At 39.1% G+C, this 14,276-nt stretch overlaps 1 long non-coding RNA gene and 2 other non-coding genes across 4 annotated transcripts; 2 read left to right on the forward strand and 1 right to left on the reverse strand.

The window, feature by feature from the left end:
- The first annotated feature begins 2,321 nt into the window (after positions 1-2,321).
- Positions 2,322-6,623, forward strand: LOC131414015 (uncharacterized). 2 transcript variants are annotated; one of them, XR_009222092.1, is made up of 3 exons: positions 2,322-3,082; positions 4,287-4,553; positions 5,952-6,623. It is a non-coding gene; the product is annotated as an uncharacterized LOC131414015 (long non-coding RNA). The 2 variants fall into 2 exon arrangements; XR_009222091.1 differs by having other exon boundaries at positions 2,324-3,082; positions 5,948-6,623.
- Positions 3,109-3,182, forward strand: TRNAI-AAU (transfer RNA isoleucine (anticodon AAU)). Its single transcript has one exon. It is a non-coding gene; the product is annotated as a tRNA-Ile (tRNA).
- A 4,368-nt stretch (positions 6,624-10,991) lies between the features above and the next one.
- Positions 10,992-11,065, reverse strand: TRNAT-AGU (transfer RNA threonine (anticodon AGU)). Its single transcript has one exon. It is a non-coding gene; the product is annotated as a tRNA-Thr (tRNA).
- Between the last annotated feature and the right edge of the window lie 3,211 nt (positions 11,066-14,276).

Raw genomic sequence — 14,276 nt, forward strand, 5'->3', positions numbered from 1 at the left:
AGAAAGAAAATATAAAAGAGAACAAAATGAAAATTTAGAATTGAAAAATTCAATAACCAAAATAAAAATCTCAGGGCATGGGCTCAAAAGCAGAATGGAGGGATAGAGGAAAGAATCAGTGAACCAGAAAATGGAATAATAGAATTACCCTTATGGAAGCCCTAGCAAACTAGTATACTCATACATTGCTGGTGGGAATGTGGTATAGCCACTCTGGAAAACAGTTTGGCATTTCCTTAAAAAATTAAACATGAAATCACCATGCAAGCAGGAATTGCTCTCCTTGGCATTTATCCCAGAGAAAGGAAGTCTTATGTTCACACAAATAACTGTATAGAGGAGGAAAAATAATTTTCCTCTACCCTTCTAGGTTCTTGGCTGAGGCCCCCCTGTAATGAAAAGACAGATTAATAAAAGACAGAGTAGCAAGAGAATAATAATAAAAGACAGATTAGCAAGAGGAAAAAAAGAGAATTTTAATAACATGTATACCTCCTGTACACATGGGAGATACCCAGGAAAATTGAGTAACTCCCATGTATACAGGAGTTACACAAACAAAAGTTTAATAACATGTATACCTCCTACATACGTAGGAGTTACTGGGTTTTCCTGGGTACCTCCCACATATCTCCCTGGATTTTGTTTCAGATCTCAAAAAAATGTTTATACAGCATTGTTGTTTCAATTGCTCTCAGCCTCTTATTGTGTTTTTTTCTCCTGTTTGTCTGTTTGGTGTTGCCGAATGATCCGTATTCCTTCAAGATGTCATCTGGCTACTCCCTGTGCAAAACTTTCACAATAACCAGAATCTAATATGCAGAAGTTTTCACAAATGCTCACATCCGATTCCATCTTTACTCTTTGATATCCTCTTTTGCACTAGAATCTCTTCTGCACTAGAATGGGGTAAGGTGGAACCTGGGCTGCTCTATCTTCATTCACAGTCAGCCTGTTAGTCTTCTTTCCCTCTTTCTTTCAAAGTCACTACACTTTGTAGTGTTAAGGGAACCACATCTTGTTACCGATGACACTTTTCATGTCTAGGTACCAGGATCTACTACCAAGTAACAGAACATGAGTACTCATTTTCTGTCCTGAATGGTCATTTTAGATTCAGATTTCTTTGACCTACTGTACAAAATGCCTTTACCTAATTTTTATCTGAGCTTTGGATGAGTGAGGGGAAGCAGCACGACACTTTCAACTTTTGTCAAAAATGAGTCAGGCTTTCCCTGCACCTGTGGCTTCAGAGAATTTACTTCACAGGAAAGAATCATCACAGGAGTAGTCAATTTATCTAAATTATACCAGATGGTCACTTTTCTTATTTTTTTCATGTTCTTTGGAAGTTAATGCTTAAATCTGTGGGAATTTAAGCTAAGCCATCTGAAACTGTGTAAAGGCACACTAGAAACCCTGTATAAAATCAATGTGAATACATGTTATTCTTTCTTACTTGAGATTGAAAGAACAAACTGGCTATTCGTTGTTCCCTTTTCAAAAATTGGTTAAATGTCAACTTACGGTAGGTATGGTGAATGTTCTGGTGGTGCTAAGACAAAACAAGAGAGTCAAGGAGATAACACAACCAATCCAGGGAACTTTATATTTTAGCTGCCAAAAGCCAGGACTGGAGAGCTGGAAGAAATCTCTCCAAGGCTTTCTGGTTGGAGAGAGATCTCCCAGCCAGAAATAGCCTGGGGAAAACAGGAGAGCAAAGAGAATGCCCAGTGACCCAAACAGCTGACATCCTGGCTGTTAGGCAGAGAGAGATCGCTCAGGGTTTATAAAACCGGAGAAGTGGCAGTAAAGTACAAAGAGAAGAGAAGGAACTACAGAGAGCAAACACTGTAGTTAAAAAAAAAAATCTGGTTTTTCCATTCACCTTGCACCGAATTTTTACTAGAGGACAAAGTAAATGAAGACCACTACTAGTTCATATGGTGGGTGCAGATACAAAGTTAAAGAAATGTGCTAAAGATAGGTACATAAGTAAAATAAGTAAATGAATAGTTAACCTGCCTCATCAAAAGATATAACTCTCCTTTCTTAAAAAGTGTCTATCATGCCATATATATATACACATCAATTAACTTAAGGTGCAACAAAGAGTAGAAAAGTAGAAGAGAAATGGGAGGGTTGTGAGGTCCAAGAGAGAAAAGAGAGCAAGCAGAGGGTGACTGAGGAATTAGCTCCTCTACAGGCCCCGGCCAGGATGGACACTTGCCTGCAGGTGGATCAGGCCGGGGCAGGGAGGGGCGCACCTCCAAGAGGCAAGGGTGTCCCGCCTCCTTCCTCTCAGTTGCCCGACCTGGGCCTCTTCTCCTCTGCTCCTCTCAGATCCCGGCTTTTCTCCCTGGTCCAGATAAAGGCCCTGACTCTGGGCTCGCCCTGGTCTCGACTTCCCTTGACATTGATTTGGGGGGTCTTGGTTCTTTTAGGATGGGGAGGGTACCGACAGGAAGGGTCTCGAGAGGGGCAGTCCCCACAGTCCCTTTGTCTCCGCAGACGTCCCTCCCCGCACTCGGTTGCCACCAAGTGTTCGATGACCGGCACTGCACCTCCAGAGCCATAACTTTCCTGCGCGCGCAGCCGGAGGCTCCGGACGCACAGCCACAGATTCAGGGTCGCGGTGACTGCGGAGCCACCTCAAGGCAAGGCGGCGAGAGCCTGCAAGTTCCTGGGTCCTGCGGCCTCAAGGAAGAGCTGACCTCCCCGGAATGGTCTCCGGGAGCGGAGAATCCTCACCCCTCGCGTGGAAGCCCAGTCCTCCGAGCCCTGCACTGTGGGAGTTCCGTGATCAGTTCCTTGATCCGCCCGCCTCCATGTCAGGCTTGGAGCAGCTTCGCGTTTGCTCCGGGCCTTCTCGGAGTATTTGGAAGAAAATCCCTCTCGGGGACATTTATCTGAGTCTTCTCCAGCCAGCTTGAGAAAGACTAGTTTTCCCGGGAAGAAACACGGTTCATCCGAGCCGGGAGCCGGGATTTCTCTTTTCCCTTTCTTTATAGAAAAAAGGAACATTTCGTAAACTTATGCAAGGGAAAACGCCGGACTTCAGTTGGATATGACTTTAAAAGAGGTAAGTAAGGAACTGTTTCGCAGGGTGGCCGGTTAGCTCAGTTGGTTAGAGCGTGGTGCTAATAACGCCAAGGTCGCGGGTTCGATCCCCGTACGGGCCACTAGGAGGTTCCCTTTTTCCCCCACTCATTTCTATCCAACACATCACCCGTGGACACTGCCGTCTTCTATCCAATTACAGATAGTCCTTAGATCACACCGCTGAGCGATTTGATTTGTGAGTTTATTTTCTTTAAAAGAAATAACGCACAAGAGTTAGGATGGAGAGCTTTTAAGAAAACTGAATGAGATAGGGCAGGTCCAGTTAGGGAAGGGGAAATAGGGAGAAGTAGAGACTTTCTTGCATCATCCTGGAAAAAACTTGAAGCAATACTGTTTTGGTATAGTTTAAGCTTTCGAAAGAGAAATCTTTACTCTTCGTCATGGTAAATTGCTCATTTGGTTAGGGCTTTGTTTTTATAGTGTGAAGATCGTAAATTCCATACACCTGCAGTATACTCAAGGCGGTATTTAGTTTTTCTTTTTCTCGCTATGAGACTCTCTCAGGCTCGCAGTGTTGCCTCCCGCCAAGCTCCAGACCGGCAACCGCGAATGCTCTGCGGTAAAACCGAGCAATGGTCGGCCTTTGGGTTATATTTGACCGTTACCTCAGCGCTGCCACTTGCCAACCCATTTACAACTTGTCTAAATCTTTTTTGAGCTTGTATCATAAAAGCGGTGGATTTGAGATTTGAATGACGAAAGCGGGGTGCGCGGTGGGGGATAGGAGGGCAAGATCCTCGGGGGCCGCTGTCAATCTAACCTAATCTAATCTCCCTGTCCTGTTCTTTTCTTCAAGTCCGGCCACTGGGTCTCCGTGTGCCTAGCACGAGCCTCCTTTACCTGTTTCTCGCCTCGCCCCTTGCACTGTCCCTCAGGCTCACAACATATGTTTACTCTTTCTCTTGTTTGCAAGTACTGTATTGGGTTATGTGAAAATAACAGTAACGATATTGATTAAATAATGTAAGTAATGTCTCAAGTACAGCGCCAGGGACATAGCGGATGCTCCATAAATCCAAGAAGGCAGGGCCTTCCTCCGTTTTGATCAGTGCTGCCCCCTTCATGTCAAGAACAGTGACTGGATCAGTCAGCACCAAAAAATTTTGTCTTAATTAATAAGGGATATCTACTACCCCATTATATATTAAATAATATACTTACAGATTTGAAGTACAAGGACTTCACAGGCCATGAAGGGGGCCACCAGCCGGGAAATGCTGACATCCGCTAGAAACTGGGAATGACTTCTAGCTGCGGGCCTGCAAGGAAACGGAGACCTCAGTCCTACAACTGCGTGGAACGGAATCCTGTCCACAACCTGAACAAGTTTGGAAGCAAATTCTCTCCTAGAGCCTCCAGTAAGGAACCTGGCCCTGCGACACCTTCTTGTTGGTCTGATGAGACTGTTGGTTTGTTTTTTCTTGGATAAGGTAATACATTCACATGGTCAGAAACCAAATGGATACTCAGTGAAGATTTTCCCTCTCCTTCTCATTCCCTATCTGTCCAGTTTTCAGCACTGCCTCCTCTACTGCCAATTCTCAGCACTATCTCCCATATATAATTACTATTCTTAGTTTCATATATATTCTCCCTGGTTTTCTTTATGTATATAGATGTAAATATGAATATAAATTTTCTTTTTTATTTCTAGTTACAGGAAATTTCACATTGTACACATTGTTTTGTATCCTGCTTTTTTCACTTGCTGTATCTTGGAGATATCTAGTTTATCAGCACTTACAGAGTTTTCAAACAGCATATTTAATATTATATACTATACAGAAACAGAGCCTATTTTCAATTGAGTTGGTCCAGCTAGCCAGAAGTTGAATCTGAACTTTTAAATCCATCCTATCACTGAAGACAGGAAGTATGCAAGTAGGGCTGGAGAGAAGGTGGAGAGATGGCACCTTTGATCTTCTGTTATAATGTGAATAAAACACTTTAATATGTTTTATTCAAATATGATATCATAAACCATATGATATTTCAAATAGTCCTAAGAAGGGGCTCCAAAGTGCACTTTTCATCAAAGGAAATTATGTGTAGATTTATTCAAAGACAATTGTCAGAAAAAGGTAAAACCATGACTCTCATGCAAATATAAAAATGAACACATTGTTAGACAGTAAGATATTTACATATATTTCGTTTCAGTGTACAAATCAAAGTCTACTAAATTGTTATGAGTAGTCGTATAACATAGATCGCTTAAGAAGAGAAAGAACTTCCTTATAGATCCAGAAAATAGAACACTAAAACAACATCAACAATATTCCAAACAAAAACTGCAATTATCCCTCGACAATTCATTTAGTCCTACATAATTAATTCTTGTTCCACTAGATCTTGAGTTAACAGTTTTAAGGGTAAATGAAAATAATTTTCTCTATTAATATAAAGAAAAGTGCCCATCCCCTCCCCCCCTTTCTGTGGAGTGTTTCCTTGGAGACATAGTGAATCTGAGGCTTTACTCAAATCTTCAGAATAGAGATAAGTATTTCTAGGGATTAAGTTCAGTCTTCAGTTTTTACAATGTAGAGTATTTCTAAGGTCGTGGCCCAAATAACCCCCAAAGATGTGAAAATGTACCTCCAGAATTAGCTCAGGAGTCTCTCATGAGAAACATGGGAGGCTGTCATAAAGTACAGCCCTTTGATTCTCAAGGAAATAAGAGAAGTTAATGTTCTTTCTTCAGCTTTCCTATAAAAAGTGAGATTTTGTCATAATTTTGTCATTGCTTTTGTGCTCCGTTATATACATGTAAATCTGTTAGTTTTTACTTAATAAAGTGTGTTGTTCTCTCTCTTCTATTGATAAGGAAGTGCCTTTTTGATGGCAGAATTTTTTTTCCCCAACACAGTCTCCTGAACCCATGTGCTTCTTGATCAGAGTTCTGGAAATCCTGACTCAACTGAATGCTATGGTCTGAAGTTCCTTAAGCCATGCCATCAGAAGCCTGTACTCAAGAGGACCTGCTATGAAAAGTACCTGCTTTTTCTATGAAGCTTTGAGACAGTCCTTCTTTGTTGAAGATAAGGCACTCTGGCCCGTAGCTGATAGCAAGTGCTTTCAGGGAAGCATCAAAGTAAAACAAAATAACTATATATGGATGACAAAAGATTTAAAATAGCTGTGGTTAATTTATTACTATAATTTTCAAAAGTGAAGATCTGCTCAGAGTTCATAACAAGAATAATGCCACTAACAGAATTTTGGCTGTTTCTGTAGCATGCAAAACAAGATAACAAAGACAATCCAAAATAAGTTTTAGACAAAATAGCTATAGACATAATGATTAACCACATTTTCAAAGGAGACAGTGAACACTGCATCTAATTTATGAAAGTGGATGAACATAATTTTTACAGAGAAAAAGTTTTGAGACTGATGGGATTTAGGGCAGGCTGCTCCAAGATTTACTACTCTGGTATGTGGATTATTTTGAGCTGAAGACAATAAAGGCTCAGAAGAATCATGAAGGACATTTGACCTTCCCCCAAACAGCCTAAAAGCATTTAAGATAAGAGGCCTGTCCCCAGGACAGGCCATAACCATAGATAACTCTGGGTATGGATAGACTGGGAGAGTCCTTGCTGAGCCCATTCTTATCAAAGTTCTGTTTACCAAACATTTACATTTGTAAGGGAAATCTCCATTTGTAAAGGTATCTCCCTCTGCGTACTGGGAAGAGGAGGGGATGACCTCATCTCTAGAAACTTATCAATGTGGAAGGTGAGGCCTGAAATCTACATAATAACCTTATTCTTGTTTACTGTACTTTTCTGATAATTTCCCATAACTGACTCCCCCCACCTCCAACATCCTCCTTTGTCTTCAGCTGAAGATAGTATTTAAGATGAGAACCTCTGCCATTTTGTCAAGCTACCCAGTTTTTCCGGGTCTCTCTCACGTATACATGTTATAAAGCTTTGTTTGATTTTCTCCTGCTATTCGATCTCATGTCAATTTAATTTGTAGCCCAGCCAGAAAGGACGCAGAGTGGGTAAAAGATAGTCTTCCTGCCCTTCAAGACATAACATATAATAATCCTGAGACATAATATGCCACAAATATACAAATCACATAGTAAGAATATATCAAGAATATATTAATATGAAGCAGAGAGATTCAGTAAGTCTGGAGTAGATCCTACATGTTTATATATTAATGAGACTCCGTAGGTAAGTGATGTAAATCTGTAATTGAAATTCAGTGGCCCAGAAAATGCTAGCTTCAAATTAGAGAAGTAAAGTTGTGACCAAGTTATCATTTAAAAAAAATCACTGAAATTATGACTGATTACACTCTACTGCTGTTTTCTAGTATCGGGCAAAACAACACTAGGACTCTGATAAATAGAAACATATCATGGACAGTAAGAGCTCTGATAAATTTCTAGGATTTTCCCATTCAGTATACAATTTCTGAAATATTTATATTAATAACATTTTGCCCATGCAAATTTGACCTAGGGAAAACTAAGCTTTTCTCTTCTTCTCCCTACTCCCTCTCCTTCCCCTTCCTTCTCTCTCTTCTTCCTCTCTTTTCCCTCCTCCTCTTCTTCCTTCTTCTTCTGGTATCCCTTCTGATTTGACAACTCTTCCTATGCCGCTCATCAACAATAACATATCAAGTAACCGTGATTCTCTCCAGCATCTCTCTTTTTGCAACGTGAAAGAACAAGTCTTGATTTCCAGGGGCCTTCTGGGAAGTCTGAAGGACAGTTTTAGGTGCAAAAGATATCCTGAAAGTTTTATTTTACATTTAGGATTTGATTTTGGGAAGGCAAAAATTAAAAGTTGTCAGAACATTTGAACACTTAGGATAGGAATCAGATCACGGTTGCTTGGGAAAACACTTGGCTACTCGTTTCAAAGTGAAAATAAAGCATTTAAAAATAAACGTAGAAGTAACATTATTGTAAAGAATTTTAGCTCATTCCTAGGTGAGAAACCTTTGTTTTTTCCAATAATTAAAGGCAATAAAGTCAGCATAAACTATAAAAGTTTGTTCTGCTCAAATACAGAATCCAAGCAGATTACATAGGGGGAAAAAGCCCTGTCATACTGTAGGTGAAGATCATTAGCAGTAAACCAAGGAAACAAGCCCATCAAAATTAAGCAAACTTTCCTAGATTTTAATACATTTCATGGCTTTTCAAATTCAGGTATTATAAATGAGGAGAAATAAAATTCATTTCCAAATTTTGTCTTTTATTATGCCCATCTGCATTCCGGAACAATCTGACACTTTATTTTAGGACTGATCTCAGGAGTCCACAATGTCAGAACTAATTTAGTAGTATTATTAAGATGTTATTAACATGCAATGTGTTCAACTTTGTTGTCTTCAAATGAATTAGTAAGTAAGCATTTTCAAAATTTGTGTTGGAATTGTTTGTAATGGTACAAGCATTCCAAATTTGCATTTTTAGATACTTAACTCTTCAAGACACAGTCTAACCAGTTGTTTATAATGTTTCTCAATAGCAGCATTCCAATTCAAAGGGCTCTTTGAATACACCGGTCTAAACACCGGAGAATTAAAACCAGGAACAGGAGGATCTTGAGATGTAATCCTGTTTCAGAAATGTTCTGCCAGTCCCAAAATGTAAATAAATAGATAAATAAATAAGTACATCATTAAAAATCGTATTTCAGGATCTGATTTATAAATCCGTCTCTTTAAAAAACCAAGGCAACTGCCAGTAAACTGTCAGATATTTTTATTTTCAAGTGTTGTTCCTTTTGCTTGAAGCATTTTTGTGTATTTATTTTGGTCTGTATGTCTTGCTTTCTTGAATTTGTTTTAATCATTATCTTTCTAAGAAGATTTCATGTCACTCCTCTATAAAAAATCTTCACTGAATCTGTTATCTTGCAAAACTCTAAATGATGTTGGCACCATATGTTCTGTCTCATCTTCTATCATTCCTCCTAACTTCCTTCCTCCTTCTTTCCTAAATATAACAGCACAAAAGGACAGAGGGTTTAACTTCTTTATCCTTCAACCAGGCCGTAAGGGTAATCTGGCGATGTATTAATGGAGGAAGCCTTCCTTCCTGAGTTTGAAGTAACTGACAGGTGTTAGGTAGTTAGAGTTTGACTCTTGATTTATGTGTTCCACTTAATAGTTCAGACAAAGATTGTTTGGGCCCCCAGGGTCTTCTGGGAAGGGTGTGGGGGAAGGGCTCCAGGTACCTGCAGTGTCTCTCTGCAGCTGATGGTGTTTCCAGTACTCTAGTTGTTGTAAACTATTGTTTTTTGTATAAGCAAAATTGTCTTTACTAAACAGAGTTAATAGTTAAGTTTAGGGTTAGGGTATTGACAGGTACATGAGAACGTATTTGTCCCTCCCTGACTGAGCCTTTGGTAAGTATAGTGCAGGAATAACAGCACTTTAATATATGATACATAGGTCTAAAGGTATTTTCAACCTTCACTGGATTTAGTTTGCAAGGAGAGAATACTGCAGCATTAAATTTATATGAGGCTTGTGATTGCAGAGGAGGAAAAATACTTTTCCCTCTACCTTTCTGAGTTCTTAGCTGAGATCCCTGTAATAAAAGACAGATTAACAAGAGAAAAACAAACATAAGTTTATCAACATGTATACCTCATGTATGCACAGGAGATATGCAGGGAAAAACAACTAACTCTCGGAGGTGGCTTAGAATTCCAGCTTGTATAGATAGCATCAGTAAAGAACAATAAATTTATGGAGAAATGACAGGACAAAGGAAAGCAGTTTTAGGTCTCCAAGGGCAGAGATAAAGGCTAGTTAGTAAACTTTGTTATTTAGATTCCAGGCTGATAGGGTCTAAAGCTGTTTCTGGGGATTAACTTTTGTCTTTTCTGGTAGAGAGAGAAGAAGGGATCTCTGTAAATTTATGTCCTGCTTTTAGGCAGATGGGGAAAGGCAGAGAGCTTTTTTTTTGTATCTGCTTCTTCTCATTTGCCTTCAGTTCCCAATTACCTTTATCCCCAAGTGGCATATTTTGCTCACATCTCTTTGGAAGTAGATGGAGTAGAACGGCTATGAATAAAACAAGGAAGATGAAATCAAGTTTACTGTGAAATATAAACAGGGTTTCAGGCATAGTGCAGGACTACTTTTACTAAAGCGAAAAGACAATGACTCTTACAGAATTCCAGTCATTATCTTTGGAATCTCCTTAGACAAAATGGAAAAGTCCAACGTGTAGGCCAGTGCTACACAGAGTACATTTTAGTTTATGAGCTACAGTGTCACTTAAGATTCAAGGAAGTGATAATCTATTTGTGATTTATTTCCTCAAATGTCATTGAGCTCCAATTTTCCCCCTTGCACTCAGTAGGTTCTACTGATGCACAGATGTGACAGACAGGTCTTAGGCTTGTACATACAAAGCCAAAATGGTGAGTCTAGTTTTTGCCAGTGCTCTCTTACTTCTTCTCAAAAGTAAAAACGAGTCTAACTCCAAACCAGATGCTGTGGCTTATTAATTCTTTGCTTGACACTGACAACCCAAACCCATTATTTAGCTGAAAATGTTGGCTGTCACAGGTTAAGAGATCCAAGACTAAACTTTCAAGAAAATTTGAAATGTTACTCTCTGTCACCTACTGCAAGAAAGTTTCTGCTCAATTCATATCCTAGTCTTACCAATCATCAGCAAACCCATCGCTTTCTATGAACTACAGAAAACTTATTCATTTTTCCCTTCATTCCAATCCCTCAGATTGTGATGCAATTATCTGAAGAGAGACTACAATTGGCGTAACAATTCAATACAGGTTTCACCCGCTATATAAACATCTCAATGCATCTCCAACGTATTTAGTAACAACTACACTATTGAAAATACAAAATCAGAGAAGAGAAGGCCCCGCTGGGATTCGAACCCAGGATCTCCTGTTTACTAGACAGGCGCTTTGACCAGCTAAGCCACAGGGCCCACTTCTGGGCCACTCTTCATTTATATCATATTAGTAACATTTTCTGTGAAATGTAGCAATTTGCCAGAAACTTACTTGATTTTATGACAAAGAGGACACTTCTGTGTTTCTGAACTCCTACTAAAACACAAACTTCTACATTTAAAAAATGCAGTCTTCAATGCAAGCTTTAAAAAAATGATTTCAAATTGATTGAATTAGATTCCTATTTCATGGTGACTATCGCCCTCTAGAGGAAATATTGGACATTGCAACACATTTTAAATTTGTTTCTCCGTTAATTCATTCATTTTGTCAAAAATTGTTCAGTCATTATTGTATTTCAGGTACTTTTCTAGGTATTGGAGATAGAAAAGTGAACAAAACAGACAAAAATTTCTTCCCTTATAGAATTTGTACTCTAGAGGGAGGTAAAGAAAGCAAGTTTTAAAAATTTGCCCCCAAAGAAACGACGAGGGAATTAAGAATTAATCTGGCTACTGACAGATTACAAAGCCCACGGTGTTAGCTTCAGAGCTAATTCACTGCACTTGAACAAGACTATCATGCTTCCTTCTATTTTATCTAAGCTGTCACAAGAAAGCAAGCAAAAATGAGGACACACTGATGCAGAGGAGATTCGCAGCCATCCTGCTTCCAAGTTGCCCAAACCAGGCACTGTCAGGCCCTCTCTTACAAAGTTTGTGCCTCAATAGATTTGCTGCTCCGCACGGCGTTCTGCAGGAGTAAACCTTTCTTCTGGCATAGTCTTGTTCTGCTCATTGACCCTCTGGGTTAAAACTGACTTGATTTATGTCTTCATTGATTGTAAAACTAAGTGGAGAATACCGAGAAGTAAAGAGAAAATTAGGGTGAAATGTGATAACCCCCACAGGATGCTGTGGGAGCCTCTAATGGCGTGGGGCAGGGAGTGTCTTAGCAGAGTAACACGCCTTCTCACCTGACAGGTTACACGTCAGGTTGACAATGTACAAGGGGTTGTAACTTGTTTGGCCTGAATACAGCTTAGCATGGGGGAAAAACCGATGAGCCCATCATCCTGAAATGTTTAAATAACCATCTTGTGTTTTATGGGGAAGGATGAGGGCATATGCATTCACTGAGCACCTACAAAGTGCAAGACCCTGGAGAGGTGATAAGTCACTTAGGAGATCTCCTTGTGACAGATCCTCTGTATACCTGATTTCTTCTGGGCATCCTCCAGCTCTTCCCTGCCAGTCTAGCCTATACCTAATCTATTTGCCCCTTCTTACAACACTTCAAGATTTATTTATTCCCTTTGTCCCCATGTCCTGCTGCCTTTCCTCTCCTTATGTAACTTTCCTCTCCTTAAGCAACTTTTTCCAATTTGTTTATTGTGTATCATTTTGATCATACGTATTTTTTGCAAAATTTACATTTTTGTTTTGTGCACATATATTATAAATTTACATAAATGGCATATTGTATATTTTATGCCTTTTAAAAAAACATCATCACTTTAAGGTCGACCAAAGTTGCCCTGTGTACATGTAAGTCATTTCTTCTAACTGTTATATAAAATCTCATGGTGGGCATTCATGATGTATTTCCTATCTTCTGTCCCAGTGGTGGACTCACAGGTTGCCTCTACTGTCCCACCACTCCAAATAACACCTCCTCCTCATCCATCCCCCTTTATGCACTTGTGTGAGCATTTCATGGGGATATACATGTGGAAGCAGAATTAATAACTAATCCTAGTTTATTCTCCAGTCAGCCTACACTCCCACCAGCATTGTATCTTTGCCCATGCTCAACATTATCCAGCTTTCTACTTTGTAACCTAATATGTGTAGAGTGATAAATCCTCTTATTGTTTTTTTAAATTTGCATTTATGTTTTCTAAAGATTTTGAGCATCTGTTTACATGTTTGTGAGCCATTTGAATTCATCTTATATACATTGACTCTTTTGTTATTATTTGCCCATGTTCTTATTGAGATTGATGTATTTTTCATGTTGATGTACAGGGGGTATATTGTATATCGCAGTTATTAGTCTATTGTAGATTTTAGACCTTGCAATATTGTCTACCATTATGTTACCTGTCTATTGACTTTGTCAGCTGAGGAACTTAATGACAGATCCTTGATTTTGTTAAAGATTTATCTTTTTTTTTTTTCCCTTATGGTTTGTACTTTTGAGGTTATGCTTAAAGGGTCTTTCTCTGCTACTAGGTTAAAAAAATGTTTTATTCTCTAAAAATAAAATTGTATAGATTTTCTTTTTCACATTTGAGATATTGATCCCTCTAGATTTCTTTATACGTGTGTTAGTTTTTTATATGATAATCTGCTGTAGTTGTGTCTTCTAGTGCCCAAAGTTTTGGTTTAGTAAGGGTCTTCAGGCTGTGTGGGTGCTCATGCAGCATCTTACAGTTCCTTTATCTTAGCCTCCTCACATTGTCATGTATTTAATAAAGTTATGTTTTTCCTGTTAGAATATATGCCCTCCAGGTCAGGAAGAGTCTAGTTATCCCCTAACACCCAGCACAAGTCATAGCATGTAAACAACATATTTTAAGAAATTAACTTTTTGAATTAAATTTTATGAATTTCCCATCAAGGAACAAATCAAATCAAAAGATTTGTTTTTTGTTTATTTTCTTGTGAGTCAGCACTGATGTTTCAAGGACCTATGAAGTTAATCCTAGGCTCCTCAAACTTAAACAATTATTTTGGTTTGATTTGATTTGATATAAGAACAAGGATTCTATGTTGCTGCAATGGATGAGTGGGCAAGGTTTTGAAATTAAAGTTTACAAGTTGCTCATCTGCGTGGGTTCAATCCTTGCTTCCGGTACATGATCTTATCTTCTAATTTGTCCTTTTCAATAGGAACTGGAAGCCCTTCTTGTTGGTTTCAGAAAACCTCTGAGTTTCTGTTTTGTACTTGGGCTATTTGATTATTTTTCTCTCTTCTATAATCCTGCATCTTACCTTCAGAGCCCGGGAAAAAAAAAAAAAAAATCCTAGTGCACAGTGTTTAATGGGTACACAGTTGAGTCTTTCTATCATGGTCCCAGCCCACCATAGATTTGGTATAACCACCCCAAGACCATCAGTTTCTAAGTCTACTGTAATTTGATTCTAAGGAGAAATAAAAACTGATAAGACCTGCAACAACACAAAGGAACAACTAGGATTATGGGGCCCTCAAACAACCCCCTTGGCCTGGTGGCTTCACCAC

This window comes from Diceros bicornis, chromosome 14 (assembly GCF_020826845.1).
Source record: "Diceros bicornis minor isolate mBicDic1 chromosome 14, mDicBic1.mat.cur, whole genome shotgun sequence".
Classification (NCBI taxonomy): domain Eukaryota; kingdom Metazoa; phylum Chordata; class Mammalia; order Perissodactyla; family Rhinocerotidae; genus Diceros; species Diceros bicornis.